At 44.7% G+C, this 20,197-nt stretch overlaps 1 protein-coding gene across 6 annotated transcripts in view; it reads right to left on the bottom strand.

Annotated features, from left to right (window-relative positions):
- Positions 1 to 20,197, bottom strand: part of LOC138498068 (solute carrier family 52, riboflavin transporter, member 2-like) — a 308,844-nt gene that overhangs the window by 9,645 nt on the left and 279,002 nt on the right. The gene's annotated exons all lie outside the window — the stretch shown is intronic.

The raw sequence follows: 20,197 nt of genomic DNA, 5'->3' as shown, positions 1-20,197 counted from the left end.
ATACAAGAAGCTACAGTATGAGGTGAACATGAGCAAATAGAACATGGGCTGAGCAGGGACAGGAGCTATGTGGTGAAGACAATCATGTAGGCACCAAAATACTACCGAGAGCCAAGGGACAGGTGAACAGACACTACTGAGGCACAGGGGAGGCAGCATGTAAAGAAGCGGCCTGGGGCAGGGCTACAAAGGATGACGCTCAGAAACAAACAGGGAGGCGACACGGTGTACACAGATTGATTTGATTTGATTTGTTTATTTGTAATGCGTCGAAAGCCCGCGGGCATCAGGGCGCAGAGAGACAGATTCATGTTAGGGCATGGGTAGAAGAACAGCTAAGGGGTGGAACATTATTTAAAGAGATGCGTCTTCAGGGTTTTTCTAAAGATAAGCAGATTTGGCTCTGCTCTCAGCAAAGCTGGAAGGTTGTTCCACTGCTGGGCAGCGCGAATCGGAAAGGATTTCCCAGCACCAGTCGTTCGAAGTGCTTGGGGTATCTGTATCTTGCCTTGTGTTTGGGATCTTAGAGCCCCGTTAGGGGTATATCGGGTAAATTTGGCACGAAGATAGGATGGCGCCACTCCATATAAACACCTGTGAACCAGGGTCATGGACTTAAAAAGGATTCTATCCTCAACTCTGAGCCAATTGAGGGATCTTCTGGCCTCTGTCACATGGCTTCTTCTATCGATCTTTTTTATGATCTGGACTGCGATGTTCTCCATTATCTGGCATTTGCTTATGCACTTTTTAGATGCTCCCAATAGCAATGAGTTGCCGTAGTCGAGACGAGCTAGTATAATGGCCCTGGCAATTGTGGCCGTGTTTTCTTCTGTGAGTAGTGGGCGTATGGCTCTCAGAAGCCTGATATAATATGCATCATTTTTATGGAGATAGTTGGTTTGGGATTCAGATCCCAGGGACGCCTCCAGCATCATCCCGAGTGTTTTCACATGGGAGACCACATTGATGCTTGATTCTTTGATAGTGAATTCTTCAAACTCTTTACCAAGCTTGCCCCTTGCTTGACTGGAACCGAAAATCATGAGTTCGGTTTTTTTGCTATCCAGGCACATCCAGTTGTCTTCCATCCATCCATCCATCCATCTATCAGGTTGTATATGGTTTTAATCTTTTCTTTGTCTATTTGATAATCTCCTTCCAACTCTATCACCAGCTGTGTATCATCGGCGTAGTTGGTGAAGTGAACACCGATGGATTCTAACAGTACACATACGTATTTCATGAATAGATTGAAGAGGGAGAGGAGAGATGCTGGCTCCCTGCGGTACACCTGCGCTTATGGGAGAGGATGTTGGGAACTTCTCTTCCCAATGAATTCTGGCTACACGGTCGGTGAGAAAAGATGTTAGCCATGCCAAGGCTGCCTTAGAGCACCCCGCTGTTTTCTCCAGAACTTGTTGTAAGAGTGTGTGGTCAACGAGGTTGAAGGCAGCACTTAGATCTAAAAGCATTAAGGTCCCTGTTTTGCCCTTATGCATTATGGAAAGCATACGAGTTTGGAGGTCCAGCATGGCGGTTTCCGTGCTGTGAGCCGCACGAAAGCCCGACTGTTGCTCATGCAGAATATTGTTGGCTTCCACATGTGCCTGCAGTTGTCCTGTGGCAATTTTATCCATATCCATAATTTTCAAAACAAAGTTGGTATTAGTGATAGGGCGCATGTTAGTAGGATCTCTGGAATCCAGACCTGTTTTTTTTTTTTTTTTTTTTTTTTTTTTTAACAGCGGTGTGATGGTCACCTTTTTTATAGCTTTAGGGATCTTACCATCGTGGAAAGATGCAGTAATTATAATGGTTAACACTGGTGCGAACAGTTCCTTGTTTTCCACGATAATTTGGGGGGGGGGGAGGAATTAGATTTTCCGCGCACGAAGATGGTTTCATCTTGGCCAGCACTTTCACCATCTCGGCCTCTGAGATTGGTTGGAAGTTAAAATTTTCCAGTTCATAGGGCTGTAAGTTAGCCGCCGTCGAAGGAAGAGATTCTTTAGCAGTTTCTTTGGCCAGAATGATGGCTTCTCTGGCTTTTTGGGTTTTATTTTCAAAGGCTTTTTTAACACTTTCACAATCTTCTTCTGTGGGAGTGTATGGGGGAGACATGGATTTAGGCTTCTCATATGATTTAAGGATATCAAAGAGTTTGCTGGCTGCGTTAGGTGCGGCCTCAATCTGCTTGTTAAAATATTCCGCTTTCGCAGTTATAATGCCGTGTCTATACTTGACGTTTGCCTGGTTCCATAGCTCTCCTTGGAATCAGGGGAAAGATCTTTACGCCAGATTCTTTCTAATCGACGTTTTTCAATCTTGAGGTCCCGGAGTGTACTAGTAAACCAGCTTTGGTGGTTACTGGATTTTCTCACCATTTTGGATTTGAGGGGGGCGTGCTGATTTACCATCTCCGAGATGTGGTTAGTGTAGGTTTGCAGCAATTGCTCACAAGTGTCCCCAGTTTGGAAGCATTCATCTATTTTGCGGAGACAGGGTTCTAACTGTTCTGGGCCTATGCCATTAAAGTTTCTGCTCATAGTATTAATATGAGGGCTGTGTTTGTGACTAGATGCAGCTGGTACACAGATCTCAAAGAGAACTTTAAAATGGTCTGACCAAATACACGGCTGTGTAGATATATTCTGGGTAACAAGATTGTGTATTACAACCCAATCCAACTGATTACCCTTCATAGTAGTGGGATCGTTATTCTGGACTACGAAGTCAATATTTTTTAAAGACTTTGAGACTAATGGCTTCTTTATCTAAGGGGTTTTGGTTCCATCTGTTGAGGTCGCCGACTAAAATTGTGGAGGAGTTAGTGGATTTCAGGGTATTTAGCTGCTGAGTGATTTCACAGATAAAGTTCGATACCAGCGAAGGGGGTCTATATAATACAATGAAGTTGATGCACAGTCTAGGGGTTGGGGAGTATTTGAGGAGTAGAGTTTCGCAGCCAGCGCAAGCTATTGAGGCTTTGAAGAGACTAAATAATTATCTTGCAATTAAGGCCACTCCACCTCCTACCCCTTTTTCCCTGTTCTGGTGGAATAAAGTATATCCCTCTGGGATTGCTTTGGTACACACAGGTCCAATTGGATCTTTAAGCCATGTTTCTGTTAGAAATAACATGTCTAACTTTTCTTCAATTATGAGATCATGAATGTTCTCAGAATGTTTGCTAAGGGACCGGGTGTTTAATAGACAAACTTTAAGAGTCTCCAAGTTCAGTTGTTGGGAATTTATTGGCTCAGTGTCATTATTTTTATGTTTCCTTTCCTTGGTGATAGCTTGAGTTGTAATGGTTTCAGAGTGCAGTGGCTGTGCGTTTGTATTGCTATCCCTTGACTCGTCCCTTGTTTTGGGTGTCATGCTCGCTTTTTACAATACAACAGACCCCAAAAAGACCCTCTGGACAGGCTAGAGGCTCATAGGAGCCGGGTGCACTAACCTGGGTGTAGAATGTTGTTTGTTATGTCTGTATATTGATTACTGCAGCACTGGAGGTGTTTCCTGGGGAGGCGGCTAAGGAGGGAGGCCGTGTACAGCCGCGGACTGGCTCCTTCTCGCCCGCCCCGGCACGTTCGCGCCGGGTTTCTACAGAAATTGCTTTCCGGAATACAATCCTGATGGGGATTGTAGTTCGGTATGGCTGTGGGCGTGATCTAATCCTCACGCTGCTTACTGTTGCTTCTAGTGCAACAGCAACAAATGGAAAGCCCAAGTGTCACGGGTCTTCTGTAAAGGCCAAAGGAATCGTGATGAGATGAAACCATTAATTAGCCATTACCAACCAGTGCAGCCAATGAGATTACTCAGAACAGGGGTTCTATTTGCTAGTATAAGCCTGCATCCTGAGCAGTCTCTTACCTACCTGTAAGAACTCTTTGGTTATCCTTTACTGCCAGCAGGAGAGCTCATTCTGTTGTCAAAGAGTTACGGGAGATACGTTTCTCATCACCTGCTCACTGGGTTCTGTGGTTAAGCGGCTTGCCTGGCTCTTCAGTAAACCACTGCTGCTTGAGTGCCTGTCGTCTGAATGGGAGAATGCCTTCTTCGTTCTTTCCACACTGGCTTGCGTCCTCTCCCAGCTTGCTACCTCGAAATCTCCTGCTGCAGGCAAAGAACAGTCCTTCTTTGCTTTCCACCTTATATAGGAAGTCCAGCCCCTGCGTAAGTCACCTGACTCGCAGGTGCTTCTTTGCCTCGCTTGTTCATTTCTTCGCCTCTTCCTCGTCTTGGTGTTTAACAAGACAGGACTTTCGGAAGTATTCTAAAAACTGTTTCCAGTACATAGAAGTAGAAGGATGGGGTAAGGAGGTTGGCCCTTGGGCTTGGATGTTACAGGACCCATATCCTAGACCTGCACCCTTCTCCCTGGGGGGTATCTCCCCCTGAGATCAGCCTGCTGTGCACCGCCCACAGGCCGATTATTGCTTCGCGGCTGCACTGCCCTGGCTCATGGGGAGGGGGATCACTCCGTGGAGAAGTGCCACTGTCTGTAGATCATCACACTACTCTATAGTAAATTTGGTTGCAACATGTTCAAGATAACAAGAATGTTAAGATTTGTCCATACAAAAAACATGAGGCCATCTTACAACGCGTATGTCCGCATTCCACTCTTGTTTGGTTTCAGCACATGGAATCTAGTGTTTTAGTACACATTAGTCTCTCGCTTGAGAAACAATTGGACCGGACCGTATGATCTCATCACTAAGGTACTTGCTCTGACATCCCATCTGTAAAATAGTACCGCAACATTGTAATCTGACATCATTTATTAGCGTTTATAAAGTGCACAGCAGTCCTTGGGCATCGTGGCGCTGTAACAAAGAGACCTTGCTGGTTACAGAAGATACAGAAGTTTAGCAGTTACATAGGATGCAGAAAACTTGTTACGAGTTCTGTTGAGAAGGCAGGTGGAGCTATTTGAACAGAGTGATTTTGAGGGTTTTGCGGAAGTGCATTCCAGAGTTTGGGGGCTATGTGAGGGAAACCTATACCTCCAGCGTTTCCTCTTTTAATGTGGCGGATGCAGAGTTGGTTGGCGTGGGGACTTCTTTTGGGGAGAGAAGAGGTGTTTTTGGTAATGGTTTCAGATATGTAGGATGGGGCAGAGAGACTGATGCATTTATGTGTGAGGGTGAGGATCTTGAAATCAACCCTTTGCTTGACTGGAAGCCAGTGTGCGGCTCGCCTGGCCCGAGTGATGTGGACTCTTTTGGAGATGCTCAGGGCTGCTCGGAGCGCATTCTTTTGTGCCATTTGGAGCGTGCTAACATTTTTGGCCGAAGTGCCTGCAAGGAGGGCATTACAGTAATACAGTTTAGCTCCTATCGTGGCCCGGGCGATGGATAGGCAGTTTTGGGGGGAGGGGTTAGGAAAGGTTTAATGGCATTTGTAAGTTTAGTGGTGTGGGCAGAGGCAATGACCTGTCAGGTAGGTCGTGTTGTTATCTCCCAACCCAGTGTAATGCTCAGGAGACAAATACCCCCTCCGCCTTGCTGGTGCCGCACAAATACTTGACTACGTATGTCACTCTGTTTTGGCGGAGCATTAAAAGTGGGGGCGATTTTAAGTGATGTTTTGTTTAAGTAACCATTTTTCTGGACAAAACGTTCTTAACATTTCAGTGATAAGAACTGCAAAAGTGGCATTTTTATTCTTTTTTTATTTTTGTTTAATGTGTTTAGCTCAAAATAGAACTTTTCGATATACTTAACAAAACGAAATAAATAATATTACATAAAACATCTTTAAATCATTAAAACACTAATAGCAAGTAATACTTAAAGTTCGATTAATCAAAATAGATTTTATTCTGAAGGCGCACTCACAGCAACAGTCAGCCCTGCCTGCATTTGCTACTTTCTGCCACTGCCACACCAAATAAACAGGCATGCAGTCAAAGCGTTCCTTGCATTAACGCCAGGCAGTCAAGGCTCACAGTCAGACTGACTCAGACACATGGACCTACAGTGTTGCAGGAAAGACATCTGCCTTGGCGGTTGAGATGGCACCACCGAGTTGCAGCATGTTGTCAACAGCTGCCCCCCCCCCACTAATCCCAATGGCTGCACAACCTGATGCGCGGTCCGCAACCCCAAGTCTGTGCTACTGTTAAACAATGCCAACCCTTATCCACACCCTGCATAGCACTCTGCTGCTCTTGAGCAAGTCTGCGCTTTAAACAATAAAATAAAAATAAAGTCTGTATTCTCCGCCTCACCCCCCATTCTGGGATCGGTTTCTGGAGAGCATAGGGTTACGCGTTTTCTTCTTGATATGAAAATGTACATCACTGCACGGCATTTGGAAACTGCTTGTAATAAGGTGGCCCATTCACTGCAGGTGGTAGTGCTGTGCTGTGGGGGTTATGCAACCTGGGAGGGCTCACCTTTAAGTGACAGTGCAGGGAGCCAATGACAGCTGTGATGGATTTGGGCAGGTGGGACAGAAATACTGGAGGGAGTTGGGCACTGAAGCCAGTGTTGATCAGATGGTCTGGTAAGCGGGCCACAAACTATTTCTAAGGACTCTGGGCTTTGCAAAACTGTGGAGCTTCCCTCCCACTAGTTGCTGTAGGGACTCTCCCTCTCCTGCTCCCCACCCCCATTACACCATACAGTATACTGAACTTGGTACTGCAATTGTATTCCTTTCAGTTGAAGGATGGCCCATCATAAGGGGCGCCCTGGAACTAGGTAGGATTTTCATAGTAATTCTAAATCTTCCTGACCTTTGTCAAACCCAGAACATTTTGCTGGCCTTGGGCATTATTTTTCCTTATGCCTTAGTGAGTGGGAACCTTTTTCCACACACAGTTTTCCATGATCCCCATAGGACTCAATGGGAATGGGGATTAACACCATTCCGCCTCCGTGATTCCTGGAAAATCGGGGTTGTAATGCCCCGGTAATTCCGGGAATCCCGGAGGCGGAATGGTAATACGAGTCCGGCGGTAACCAGGCGGTTTTACCGCCTCGGTTACTGCCGGACTTGTAATGACGCCCAATATGTGTCTAAAAGTTACTTACTTGCAAAAGAAGTTGGTTGATAACTGTAACTCAGAGTGAACAGTTACACAAATTATTACTTACCTTAGAAATAGTTGGTCAGTCTGAAAAGTAAATATACAGTCCGACTTTCCTTGGAAACTGTTTCGCCATTCTAACAGAAAGTAGATGTAGGTTTTTTTTTTTTAACTCACCTGTGAATTGTTTGTGCCTCTTCCCAAAAGTAATGGTGCTGCCGTCACTAAACTATTTTCTTTTAGGATAGTAGTGCAAGTTTCACAACTGGGTCTCGCTTCCCCTAATTTGCTGTTAGCCTGTGCAGAATCGGTGTAGCTTAGGTTTTACCTACCTAGAATAACCTTGAGTCATTTATAAAGTAACATTGGGTTTTGCTTTACATGGTCTGTTTTAGACAGACACAAAAAGAATCTAAGGTTTATACCTGCCTTTAAGTTGCTGAAAGCTCCTTGATTAAAAAAAAAAGTAGAATAGATCTATCCTTGAGTTAGCTGTGTGCCATTGTAAAATAAGTTACACAAGTTAATACTAATCTGACATCTATGTTTCACTGATCTCAAAAAACACCGGTAATAGACCGTTATGCACCCCTAGGTTTAACTCCCCTAGAATAACTTATCCTGAATCAGAGTTATAGGTTTTTATTGCTCATGGAAAAAGTGTTTCACTGTTCTGAAAAGTAAAAGTATATTGTCCAGTTGACTTACTATGTAATTTCTTGCTAAACGTCAAGATACAACTGCTACGGTCTACTACCCTTATATTACTGAAAGTAATAAAAAAACTGGTTTAACTTCCATAGAATTACTATTAGGCGGTCCAAATAATGTTACATGTTTTGGTCTTTGTACCTTCACGCATTGTGTTGTGTTTTATTAATGTGTTCATGACCTTTGATATAGTACTTACCCCCAAAACTTTACTTGGCTAACATGTATTTAAAGTAAACCTTTATTTTGTATAATACTTCTGGTTGTTAGTGCTTCTATTGAATCATTTGTATGGTATAGATTCTTTGTACCTTCCTACAGCTCTCTCTCTCTCTCCCTCCCTCCTAAAATAAGCCTGGTTGCTCCGTCTACGCTTCCCTGAACTCAGGTGGTACAGCCTTATACTAAGAGTGGAGTCTTGGACTGCCTCAGTTGAATGATTTTACTAAGCCCTTAGTTGGACTTCAGAAAAACTGTCCTAACACCCAGGTATAGGCCCACGGTGAGAGTTTCAATTCCCCGCTCATGCTTGGAACTAGAATGGAGGACTAATCATCTTCCCCAGGTGTAGGTTTCAGCTTTGGTGACTGATAGATGTTTTTTAGGGCGGGAGTCAAGCTTGTACACCCAATTCCCTGAGGTTCCACTAGGCACTATTCTAGAGTTGCTACCATAGGCTCTAGAGGGCCTGCAGAGGAAATGATGCGACAATGGAGGCGCCACACTAGGGCCGCAACAGGAGTACCGCAAAGGTTGCACACTTTCCCCAAATAAACAGAAAAATGAAACAAAAATAGGAAACCCAGTGGGATATCGAAGATGCCAAACGCAAGAAACTGGGAGCAAGAACAGAGGACAGGTTCAAGATGACGCGATCGGAAAGATCGACCTGGGAAAGAGTCCCGCTTGTGTGAGAATGGGGGCTGGCTAGCATAGAAAACAAAATGCCACAGGGAGACGTGAAAAAGCTCTTTAGCTAAATACTTCGGGTGGGAGGGCCTAAATCCTCAAAGCTTGAAGATGAAAACACCGACAAGCAGCAGAGGAAGCCGAGCCTGGCACACTAGGAAATGAAAGACTCCTGGAAATCGGAAACTCCTGATACGGAATGATCTGCAAAGCCACACTTCAAGCCAATAAAGCATTATTGATGTGTGGGAGAACGGCCAAGGCAACACATCGAAGTGGAGAGCAGCCCTGGACCAGTGCTGGGAGATGCACATGGCTGCCTGCTCCATGCAGGTGGGCTTGGCACCAGCCATTTGCTCGCAGGCCCATTTGCTGAGTTTTATTTTGCACATTTTGCGCAAAGGTAGCTGGGGCTTAGGTATATATTAAGGTGGATGGGAAGGGCTGGGTTGTGCGGGGCCGCTCCCTGCTTTTCTTGTCAAGAAATGTGTAAACAAAATAAATACACACAAAAAAAACTTGAGCAAATGGGCCTCGAAACAAAATGTTCAAGCAAACATCTTGGCTTGACCTTGGACAGAGCTGAATCACTGAATGAGCTAGAGAGCTCATAGTTTTTCTCTCTCTCTCTCTTAACAGAGACACTGCATTGATGTATCAACTTTTATGAGGAGTTCACACATTTACGAGACAGCCAAGGTAATAGAATTCACACAAGGCTGAATTTGCACGTTTACTAAAGATAAATGGTAATGACGTCTGCACGTATAATGGCACTAACGTTCACATTGAACCTTTTCTCTTTTGTATTTCTTTTATGTGATGAAACCAATCTCCTTGCTGGTATGTACATTTAACATTTATGATCCAAAATGTATACACATGTGTTACGTGATGAAATTTATGTTGCAATTTAGCCCTGAAGATGGTGCTAGTCACTGAAATGCATTGGTAAGAGCTGTGATTTTTTGCAGAGGAAATTGGGAAAACGCCTAATGTATTGTGTGATTTGCACACAAATACTCGAGTAAAAACTTTAATAAATGAAGTGGCTGAAATCACTCTTTCTGAAAGAATCAAGTTTAATGATTATGCTGAAGTTCAAGATAGCTTCAAGTACCGAATTTAGCCTCCACACAGGAGGCAAGCAGTGAGCACTGGGTGTTATGGGGTGGTCTCCACTCCGTTTTTCATACCACTACAGTTGTTAAGGTCCGGATGTCATTGGACCTTTTTTGACCCAGTAAGCTCCATTGAAAAACAAATACCCACTGGAACAATACTAATAATTGAGATTTATTTGAAAAGAGAAGTATTCATAAGTGGTGCCCACCTGACCTCCAATGACAGGGGACGGTAGACCATGAATACAACAAGATAAATAATTGAATTAATAGTAACAAATAATGAGAATAGGGAGGGGGAGACAAACCTAGTATGCCGTGAGTGTTCAGAATGTGCGCGTAATGGAGAGGTGCTGTGGTGCTCATGGAGAAGTGCTCTGGGTGAAGTGCTAAGAAGAGAAGAATGAAAGTGCAACCTCCGGTGGGGCGGGTGAGTCTAAGTGCAGTAAATAGACAGCGACTGGAATGAGAGATGTGGGGGGTCAGGGCCCCAAAGATGCACAACGGCCCTGCACATCAGTCACAGTACTGTTGATTAGCAGGGAAGAGAGGAAGAGAAGAAGTGGTAAAGAGAAAGGTCTTGAGGCTTTTTGTGAACTTAAGCAGGTTCTGCTCAAGACGCAGAGGGAGGCTATTCCACAGGAGGGATCTTGCTGAGGAAAGTGATCAACCACCAGCTCGCTGTTTAGCAGAGCGCTTAACACACAGATAGTTGGTGCCAGAGGAACGTAGGAGTTTAGAAGGGGAGTATTTGGTCAGGAAGCATTGAAGATAAGAGTGGTCCATGACCCCAGATTGTCTTGTGGATGATGAGAGGGATTTTAATTTAATCTTTGCTGAGACCGGGTGGTCTTCCCCTTGGCGTTGTGCCTCTGGTATAGGAAGCCCTCCTTCTGAGTCTCTTTGGTCATTAGCTGTAAAATCTTGGAAGCTTTGACAACCATGGCATGACATGACATGACCCCACCTCATCCCGCGGCGGTCCGACTGCTGTGACTGTGTCCATCAGGGGCAGGGGGAGGGAGCGTTTGATGCAGGGGTATGCAGGGGTGGCGATTGGCACTTGCTCTTTTTAGCCGGAGGCAGATCCGAAGCCGCCGGGGCCTGCGGCATCCTCTTCTGGATTTCGAATACCAGCATGTGTAGGCTCGAAAGGATGACCAGTGATGCATCTCTCAACTGAGCAGGCGTGGTGGGCACACTAGGCCCTGTGAGGTCGCCTTCGGCGTTGCTGTAAACTTCCACATCGTAGTGGACCGTGTGCAGGGACTCCCGGTCCTAGTGAGAGGATGAAACACCCATGTCTTGGGGTATGGCCAACTGCCCCCACCCCCTTTTTTTTTTACACTCCGAGGGGTCTGTGCCACGCTCAGCGACAGCATCCTCTTTTCCAGTGTGCCAGCAGACTTCGCCTCTGGGGCAAGGACACTCTGGCCGCAGTAGGGGCTTCCTTCACGTGGTCAGCCCCTTTGGCTTTCGATAGAGCGGCCACCACCAGCTCATTTGTCGACAAAGATTTCTCCTGCACTGCCCGGGCCTGCTTGGGCAGGTCGGCCATCTTTTCCTCCACCCTAGGCTTCTCGGGCTTCTCCTGCAGCTTAGCCGGGTTGAGCCACTTCCTTTTTGAAGAGGAGCTCAATTGATGGCTGGCGATGGAGGCAGATGGTGACGTTGATCACGACCTGCCCATCGAGGGACCCACTTGCGTGGCGACCCCGACGGAAGCGGAATGGTGGTGCTTGGCCTGGTCTTGGGGCCCCCACGGATGGAGCACCCTCGTAAGACTTAAAAGCCTGCTCTTCGGACCGGCCGTTCCTGGGTGGGGCATGACCCCACTTGGGGCACAGGCCTTGGCGCTTAGTCACGTCGCCCGCCTACTGTGTCGATCTTTCATTGTTCCCTTGGAGAAGCCGAGGCAAATCTCGCAATCTCCTTTGTGGTCTGGGTGAAGGCAGAGGCATTGAAGGTGTTTGTCCTCCACAAACCCATTCCGCGCCCTGCATCTGGTGCAGATCTTGAAAAGGGAACTTCCCTCCTTCTCTTCAGTCATTGTCGGAGGCGCGGAGAAGGCCCGTTGGCCTTCTGGAAACTTCAATGAAAACTGGACGATCCTTGCCATTGAGGGGCACTGAAATTCACCGACAAACTGATCCCCACTTCTCTCCAGAAGAGCACAGAGGCTCTTTTCGTTGACGGCCTATCCAAAGAGGTTATTCCCGAAGGGCATGTCCAGCACCCTCATCTGGATCTTCTGGACTTTATTTCCATCAAAAAACGTGATAACCGTGGAATAGCTTGGAGCAGAACTGAAAGACTGCCAACACTTGAACGTTCAGTAAAAATCTGAAGATGGCTGCCAGAGGAGAGGCTTAGGGAGAGGGCAGTCATTGGCTGTGGGCAGTATGACCTAGAGACCAGTGATTGGTTTAGAGGAGAAATACAGTGTGAAAGTGTTTTTTCTTTTACTGAGGATTCCCGGCCTGACGACGGGAAATATTCATGAGCATGTGAATCCATGCCAGACCAATGCTGGAGAACAATGAGTCTGAGAAGCACATCACGCACTCTAGTGTTTGCAAACCTGTGATAGGTGCTGGAACATTTAAAAATCCCAACCAGCATGGAGAGTGGAGACGCTGCCTGGGAAAGCGTTGTCCTCTCAGCACAGACCAAGGGACAACCGATCTACAAAGCAGACCGTGGAGCCAGCTGGCTCAGGGGGACGGTGAAGGAAGGAAGACTGCAGATGCTGGTACGCTGTGTCAAAGCCGTGACAGGAAGAAGAGGGAAGTCTCCCTTGCGGTTGTGAAAGACAAGCGGCAGTAGCGAAGCCGCCCGAACACTGTGAAGGGTTCCACAGCAAGGCAGAGCAGCGAGGGACGTGGGAGCAGCTGACCGAAACCAACTAGCCCGTGAAAGGAAATCAGGGCTCTGGAATGCTGCAACCCGTTTATCGCAGAGGAGCTGGACAAGGACAAGGAAAGCCGTCAAGTCCTGCAAAAAGAAACTGGGACACTGGGGCTCTCCAGAAACATTTCAAAGACAGATAAAAGCAAGCAAAGTGAATGCAAGGGAATTTCAGACCAGATGTCTACGGAATAATAAAGTGAATCCGAGAAATAAACAAGGTGCATGCAAGGCAAAGTCAAGTTTGCAAGTGTGTAAATAAGCCACATTGCCAAGGGAGTACACCAGGCAAAGCCAAGTCGACATTGTTTTGTTGACCAGAGAACCCCCTTGCCCCAGGAAGGAGTTTCTATGTGTTTTCAAGAGACCTGGGGAAGGGAAACAGCTCCCCGGGAGTGAACTGGAACGCCAAGAGGATGGAGTTATCCTCTTGGGCTATAAAGAACTTTGGTTGAGTAATTGATTCATTTTGTTGGGGAAGAGAAACTTGGGAAGGGAGCCAACCCCTGGAACTGTAAACTTCAGTGTTACATTTTTCATTTGATTTTCAACATTTGGGCACTTTCAAGCCCAAAGACATTATCCTGATCACATTAGAGTTACTTGTAGAGTGAAAGGGCAGCCTGGCGGATAAGTGCATGAACGTTGAAGACTCAACTATAAAAAGGGAAAAGTTTAACAATGCAAAATCTTATTATCATTCCAACAGCTCTTTTATACCTTCTAATAAAACCAAAGCCTCTAGCTGTGGATTTATTGTCTTCTAACACTTAAAACAAAATAAAAACCAAAGCCTCTAGCTGTGGATTTATTGTCTTCTAACACTTAAATCAAAAGAAAAACCAAAGCCTCTAGCTGTGGATTTATTGTCTGTAAGAATTGGAATTTTGAAAAAACAAAAGAATTATGAGATTGCACATCTCATCAAAATGGGACTATCAGAATCTGAACATCAAAACACAAAACTTAAGATTCTGAATAAATACTGTAATAACATAAAAAATTACAGAATATATCTACATCATACAATGAATCAAACAATGATAGGAGCATTGTGTTCAAATGAGAGGTGCTCCACTTGGGCGCTTTTATGGGGGAACGAGCACTCGCGAAGGACTGAGCAAACCTCAAGCATTAGTGCTGAAACATGGACCTAATACTAGAAGGATACATTTGCACTACATGAAAGATTTTCAACACTTGTGTCTAAGTTTCACCAATACTCAGTGAGGAAACTGGAGGGCTGGTCACTAGAAGACATCACATGGGCACTCACAAAGCTTAACAAATCAAGAGCACCTGGCCCTGATTGTATTCCGCCATGTGTACTAAAAGAAAATATGCAATTATTGACACCAATGCTAAAATTGCAATTCGATGAGATTATACGAACTTCTAGTGTTTCATCTTCATGGCTACAATCGATTATAGTTCCTATTCATAAAAAAGGAGCTAGAACTAATCCAGGAAAATTTCGGCCCATTGCTTTGATTGATGCGAGTGCTAAAGCCTTCGCTATTTTATTACTTCAACAGTTAAAAGAGAATATAACCCTTCAAGCCATTCTGTCACCATTTCAGATAGGCTTTCGTGCTAGGATGGGAACGGCTTTGAATGCAACTGTTTTGGCGCATCTAATTGCCCAAACTAAGATTCAAAACTCAGGTGCCTTATATATGGCATCGGTCGATTTATCTGCAGCATTCGACTGTGCGATAAGGAATCTATTATGGGGAAAACTTGAGGAAAAAGGTATTCCTCAAGACCTAATTACTTTGTTGGGCAAATTGCATCAAGGCACTGCCTATCTGGTTCGCATCAATGAGTCTGGTTCAACAACTGTCCCGATTGCAACAGAGGTGGGGGTTAAGCAGGGCTGCAACTTAGCAGCGACCCTGTTTAACCTCTACCTCTCGGACATTGAACAGATATGGAAATCCGAGATAACTTATCCAGCCAAACTGGGGCATTTGCACATTCAATGGAACGCTTTTGCGGTTGATGTGCCAATATTCGATCGAACTCCTATGGCCTACAAAACAAACTTGAAATCTTTGCGGGATACTTATATAAACACAATTTAACTTTTAACATAGAAAAAAATCAAGCATTTTCAGATTACAAAACTTGAAAAAGAAAACATTGACAATGCAATGGTCTATTAACTCAATACTTATTCCCATAAATGTGAATATGAGATATTTGGGTTATGATGCGATAGACTCCCCCAGAAAAAAACATGGGTAGGAAACTTAAATACAAAAAAAAATTGTTCTGATTACTCAGATGCGGATTATATTTAGGAAACACTGTAAATTTTCAATAGAACCGCTCTTGCAATTTTACATGTTGAAAGTGGAAGTGATACTATTATAGGGGCTTGACCTATGTTTGTGCAATATAGATGCAAATTTAGATCAAATTCAAGGTCAAATTTGGAAAGATGTATGAAGGCTGTCAAATGCACTACCAAATTGTATTCTAAGACAGGAGTTGGGTATTTCAGCCTTATCAGCTAGATTTCATTGGCGACAACTAACGAATTATGGAAAGATGCTATTTCCACCTGAGCAATCGCTTTATGAGGAATTCGCAATCATGATTAAAAATCGAGTACCTAACTCATTGCTTACATTCTCAAACCTCATGATTAGGAAACTTGATGAATGTGGTCTAAAACCTTTAGATCTTGATCATCTCTCTCAACATGTAAAGAAACCGCTATATGAGCATGACTGGCTAATTACTTTGACAGACATGCACACAAAAGAATTATATGTTGAAGCAGCAAAATTTGCCACACCTAGAAAACCGAGAAAGGCCTATTTGAGTAAATTACCGGCTGAACAATATCGTGATTTGTACTTGAGATTTAAGCTCAATCAACTGCATACATCTGAGAAAATAATCAATTGGAATGAACACGATTATTTGGCACAGACACTGTGGTGCAGATTTTGTGAGGGAAAGAGACACATTGAAAATTTAAAACACTTAAAGGAGAGTTCCGGGACTTTTTTTTTATTGTCCCTACGGTTCGGCCATGTGTTTTTAAGCATAACTCGGTAGATCGTAGAAAACTTTCCTATGGACCTTACCCGACTTTTCGTCCATTAACGCACTCGAAATCAGCCGCCATTTTATGATAATCCTATCACTTGCCGCATCGCCCTGGCTCACCTGCTTTTGCGGCACTAAATCAAATCCCCCGCCCCTGAGCCTGACATCAGCAGACGCGTACCGCCCATTTCCCAACGCCAAAGCACGTGTCGTGTCAACAATCGCTGCGCCTCAGCTAATGAAGTGTCGCCATGGAAATGGCAGGACGCCTCTTTCCTCAATAAGTATAAACACACCGTTTCACAACACACAGCAGCAGATTTTCGAATCCATTCCTCTCTCTGTGTGTTACTTTGAGTATTCTGTGACTCGTTTCTGTGCTCTGGTCAGCTACCTTCGCCGCTTCTAGGCCTTGTGAACACCTGTACCATCTCTGTAAATTATTTTACTTTCTTTACCACACAATGGCTACAATAATGCCGTATATGTACGAGCCCGAGTACACCGAGGAAGAACTACTGGAAAGGCAAGCACGCGAAAACGATGGGGATTCGGACGGCAGTTGGGAGGACCAGTCAACGGATGAAGAGCCTGGACCATGTCGCATGGACGGCGTCTCCACCTGGTGCACGTGCAATCGGTGCAAGCTAATGCCAACTGAGGAGGAGAACTGCTGCTGCCGTGAAAATTCCGGGTGCTTGGCCTACATTTCGGAAGGCGAGCCAAGTCCGCAATGCATCACCGAGCTGCCAGAGTTCAGGGAAGCCTGCCTCTCACGGACCGTGTTGAGGATGATGATGGTGCTTATGCACGAACTTTGCGGCACTGTTCGTCCGCGTAATCCGAGTAACGAGTAAGTATACTCTGGTTGTGATGTCAGTGATGCCACTACTATTTCATGGTCGTCTCCCACATATAAAACTACATCTACATATCATTCGAATGCATGTAAATTGGTTCCATGTTGTGCATTTTCTAGATAGAATTTTTTTCAAAGCAGAATGACATTTTTTACCTGAATCGACAGTGATAAGAAAGTTGTCATTTTAATACAGTTTGCATCTTTCATTTTCACAGGTGGTACAGGCTGGTGGCCTATCGTTGCTTCACTTGGTGGCTTCACGGGAGGCTCGGACACCACGTTCGGAGAGTAATACCTGCCTGTGCGGTACTTGCCATTAGACAACATTTCCCCAGCGACAGTGGACAATACCGCGGATTTTCTCGGGATGTGCTGCAACCGCAACTTTACAATGTGTAATGTTTATTATTTATGTTCAATTGAAATTAAGATCTAAAATAAAACACAACATATATTTTAACAATGGTTGTTTTGATTTTTTAAATGAATCTAGTGTGTCTCCATTGAATAGTCTTCCTGTGCCTTGTCTTGTCACACCACATGTCTCCGGCCAGCATCCTCCCTCACGCTGGCCGCCCACCTTCAATCCACATAACCGTTGAACCCATATGCAGCAGACATACATATGTTATTTTGCGGGTTGGCATCAAGCCTAGGCATCCAGGGTCTCCAGGGTGAACTGCACCCATATATTCTCCTGGGACGGTGAGGTATTTATAAACTCACCCCCCTGCCTTCCATGTACTATCAAAGGCAGTTCGCACCGGGGTACTTGTGCTGGCAAGTGGAGCTGTCAGGGAGCGATAAAGGCCAAGAGGTGCCAAAGACCATGTACACTTCAAAGTGGTCTATAGCGCATGGGTTGTTGTTCCCATGTCTACCTCCAGACCCCGTGTCTCCTGCCAAGCATCCCCCTCACGCTGGACGGCCCCCTGCAATCCACATAAGTGTGTCTCCATTCACGAGTCTTCCTGTGTCTTGTCTGCACGACCACCGCCCCAATCCACCCCCCGCCCTATCAAAGGCAGTTCGCACCGGGGTACTTGTGCTGGCAAGTGGAGCTGTCAGGGAGCGATAAAGGCCAAGAGGTGCAAAAGACCATGTACACTTCAAAGTGGTCTATAGCGCATGGGTTGTTGTTCCCATGTCTACCTCCAGACCCCGTGTCTCCTGCCAAGCATCCCCCCTCACGCTGGACGTGATTCATACACGTCATTCATTCACAAACACACCCCTGTTTCGAATTCTTTATAACCCACTTCATATTTATAATGAGAACTTATTTGCACTTTGCTAGTCAACCCGTGAAGGTGCTGCTTATCTGCTCTTCGTCTCTGTGAACTTCCGTGACCACTTCGAGGAAACTCGTCAGTTTGCAACCTGTGAACTGCTCCCTGTTCTTCGACAAGAAACTACTCTGATCCCTGCATCTAACTGTTTGCTCGTCAAGGTAAGGCCATGTACCATACTCATTTTGCGTCCAATTTCTTTTCGTTCAAGACAGTACATGCAAGGAACTAGTCATATGTTCTGAGTTTAGTCAAATTATTTTTCTATTTTTTTAAAGTTATTCAAATACTTATCCGCATGTGAATAACGTGTATAGTTCCAAGAACCAAAACATACCTTGCATTGAACCTTTTATGTGTCATTTAATTTTTTAACACATTGGTATTCATAGAGAATTGTTGATCTTTACTTTTCAGAACTTTCCACAATGCCTGCCTGTTCCATTGGCGGTTGCCCTTCGAAGACCCATAATAAATCTGAAGGTACTATAATGCATGTTTTCCCTAAGACAATAGATCAGATAAGAGAATGGGTCCGATATTGCGGATATCCACCCTCTGAGCTTGAAAGTAGAGTCCTAGAAGTCTTTGCGGACAAGAGGGGTGATCGATACCGCATCTGCAGCAGGCACTTTACCTCTGACATGTACTCCACATCATTGCTAATAAAGAAGAACACACCGCGAGCGAGGCGAAAATTGCTCTCCACCGCTATTCCCACTCTATTCGTCCACATCCCTCCACTGGTGAGTCAAGTTTACGTATTTATCTCTCGGCCTTGCGGTAGTGTGTAGCATTAGCTAACAATAATTTCCCCATTTATGTATCCACTCAATATGAAGGCGGAAGATTCTCCATCCGTGTCGTTATTGCAGTCATCAGCCACTTCAAGCGCCTATCGGGTAATCTTACTTAGCTATTCTGCCATTGACTTGTTTTAGGCATGTAAATCAACAGTTTTAATTTATCGTGTAATTATTTTACCTAATGGTACACCCTTGTACTCGTCCTCTAGTCTTTGTTTTGAGTTATAATTATTGTTATCCAAAATAATTCAAGTACTGTCTTTCAGGGAGATGCTGAGGAGTCCAACGTATTGACGACTACCGTTGATGTCACTCAGATGCTCGAGGTACGTTTCAGGACAGTTCCATCGATGGAGATCATCAGATCTTGCATTCTTGTAGCGTGATTGTTACACACAATGTTTCTTTCGTTTTTAGCCATTGATATGTCCTTCTGTCGTCGCCCTCGTATGTGTCTTCTTTTTTCAATATTGTGTTCATTACTAATGAAAGTCCTATGTTTCAGGGAGTCGATGGAGCATTAGTCCAAGAAGAAGGGGGAGCGTGCAGTTACGGGTCGGCGCAACAGCTTGCAGAAGTGTGCACCGCAGTTACATCGTCCCTTGATGTTCTTATGCATTTCGAGGTATGGATACTGACAGCTCGATCAAGCGAGATCATATGACGTGATTACATCCGCTATACTTCCTTCTTTATTAACGCAAGTACTATGTTTCAGGGAGATGACGGAGCTTCTTCTACAAGAACATCACCCCTAGTAGTTGATGCAGATTTCTGGGTGGTGACACTTCCAACGATCGAGCAAATCGAATCATATTTAGATATCCATTATTTATTTTAGACAACTGATCATTTGTGCAGGTCTATTTAGATGAGCCGTTGACGCCTGCACAAACTTTATGTTCTTTTTATCAAAATAGAAAACCATACTAATGCAATTACTGTGTTTCAGGGAGTCACTGAAGCATCATCTTCAATAATATCATCAATGGAAGTCTATGAGGAGCCCAAGGTATGGATCTTGACAGTTCCATCTAACTAGATCAACAATGCGTGAATAATTGTCGTTTGAATGTTCTACACAAAGCGTTCATTCGTGTTTTGCTATTGAGATGTACGTGGGTATTGGTCCCCAAGTACATTTTGTGTTTTCGATATTATTATACATACTAATGAAAGTTCTATGTTTCAGGGAGTCGATGGAGCGTCAGTGCGTGATGGATGTGCTTATCAGGAAAACATAGTCGTTGCAGCGCAAGAGGAAGTGGAGACACATACACACGAGTCGGAGCAACAGCGTCCTGATGTTGAAGTTCGAGGCAAGAAAGTTTCAAAGAAAAGAAAGCAAAAGAAGGTTAGTGTCCTGGTCACTATATTATGTTGTTTTTCACTGTTAATAGTTCAATACTGTAAGTTGTGTTTAAACTGAACACCCCTTTTCCAATCTGTCCTCTAGTTGCGAGTGGGTGTACGAACTAGAT

The sequence above is a fragment of the Ambystoma mexicanum genome, chromosome 5q (assembly GCF_040938575.1).
Source record: "Ambystoma mexicanum isolate Mex_15411 chromosome 5q, UKY_AmexF1_1, whole genome shotgun sequence".
Taxonomy (NCBI): domain Eukaryota; kingdom Metazoa; phylum Chordata; class Amphibia; order Caudata; family Ambystomatidae; genus Ambystoma; species Ambystoma mexicanum.
Note: the sequence above shows the minus strand (reverse complement) of the source record. Positions and strands in the feature narration are given on the sequence as shown.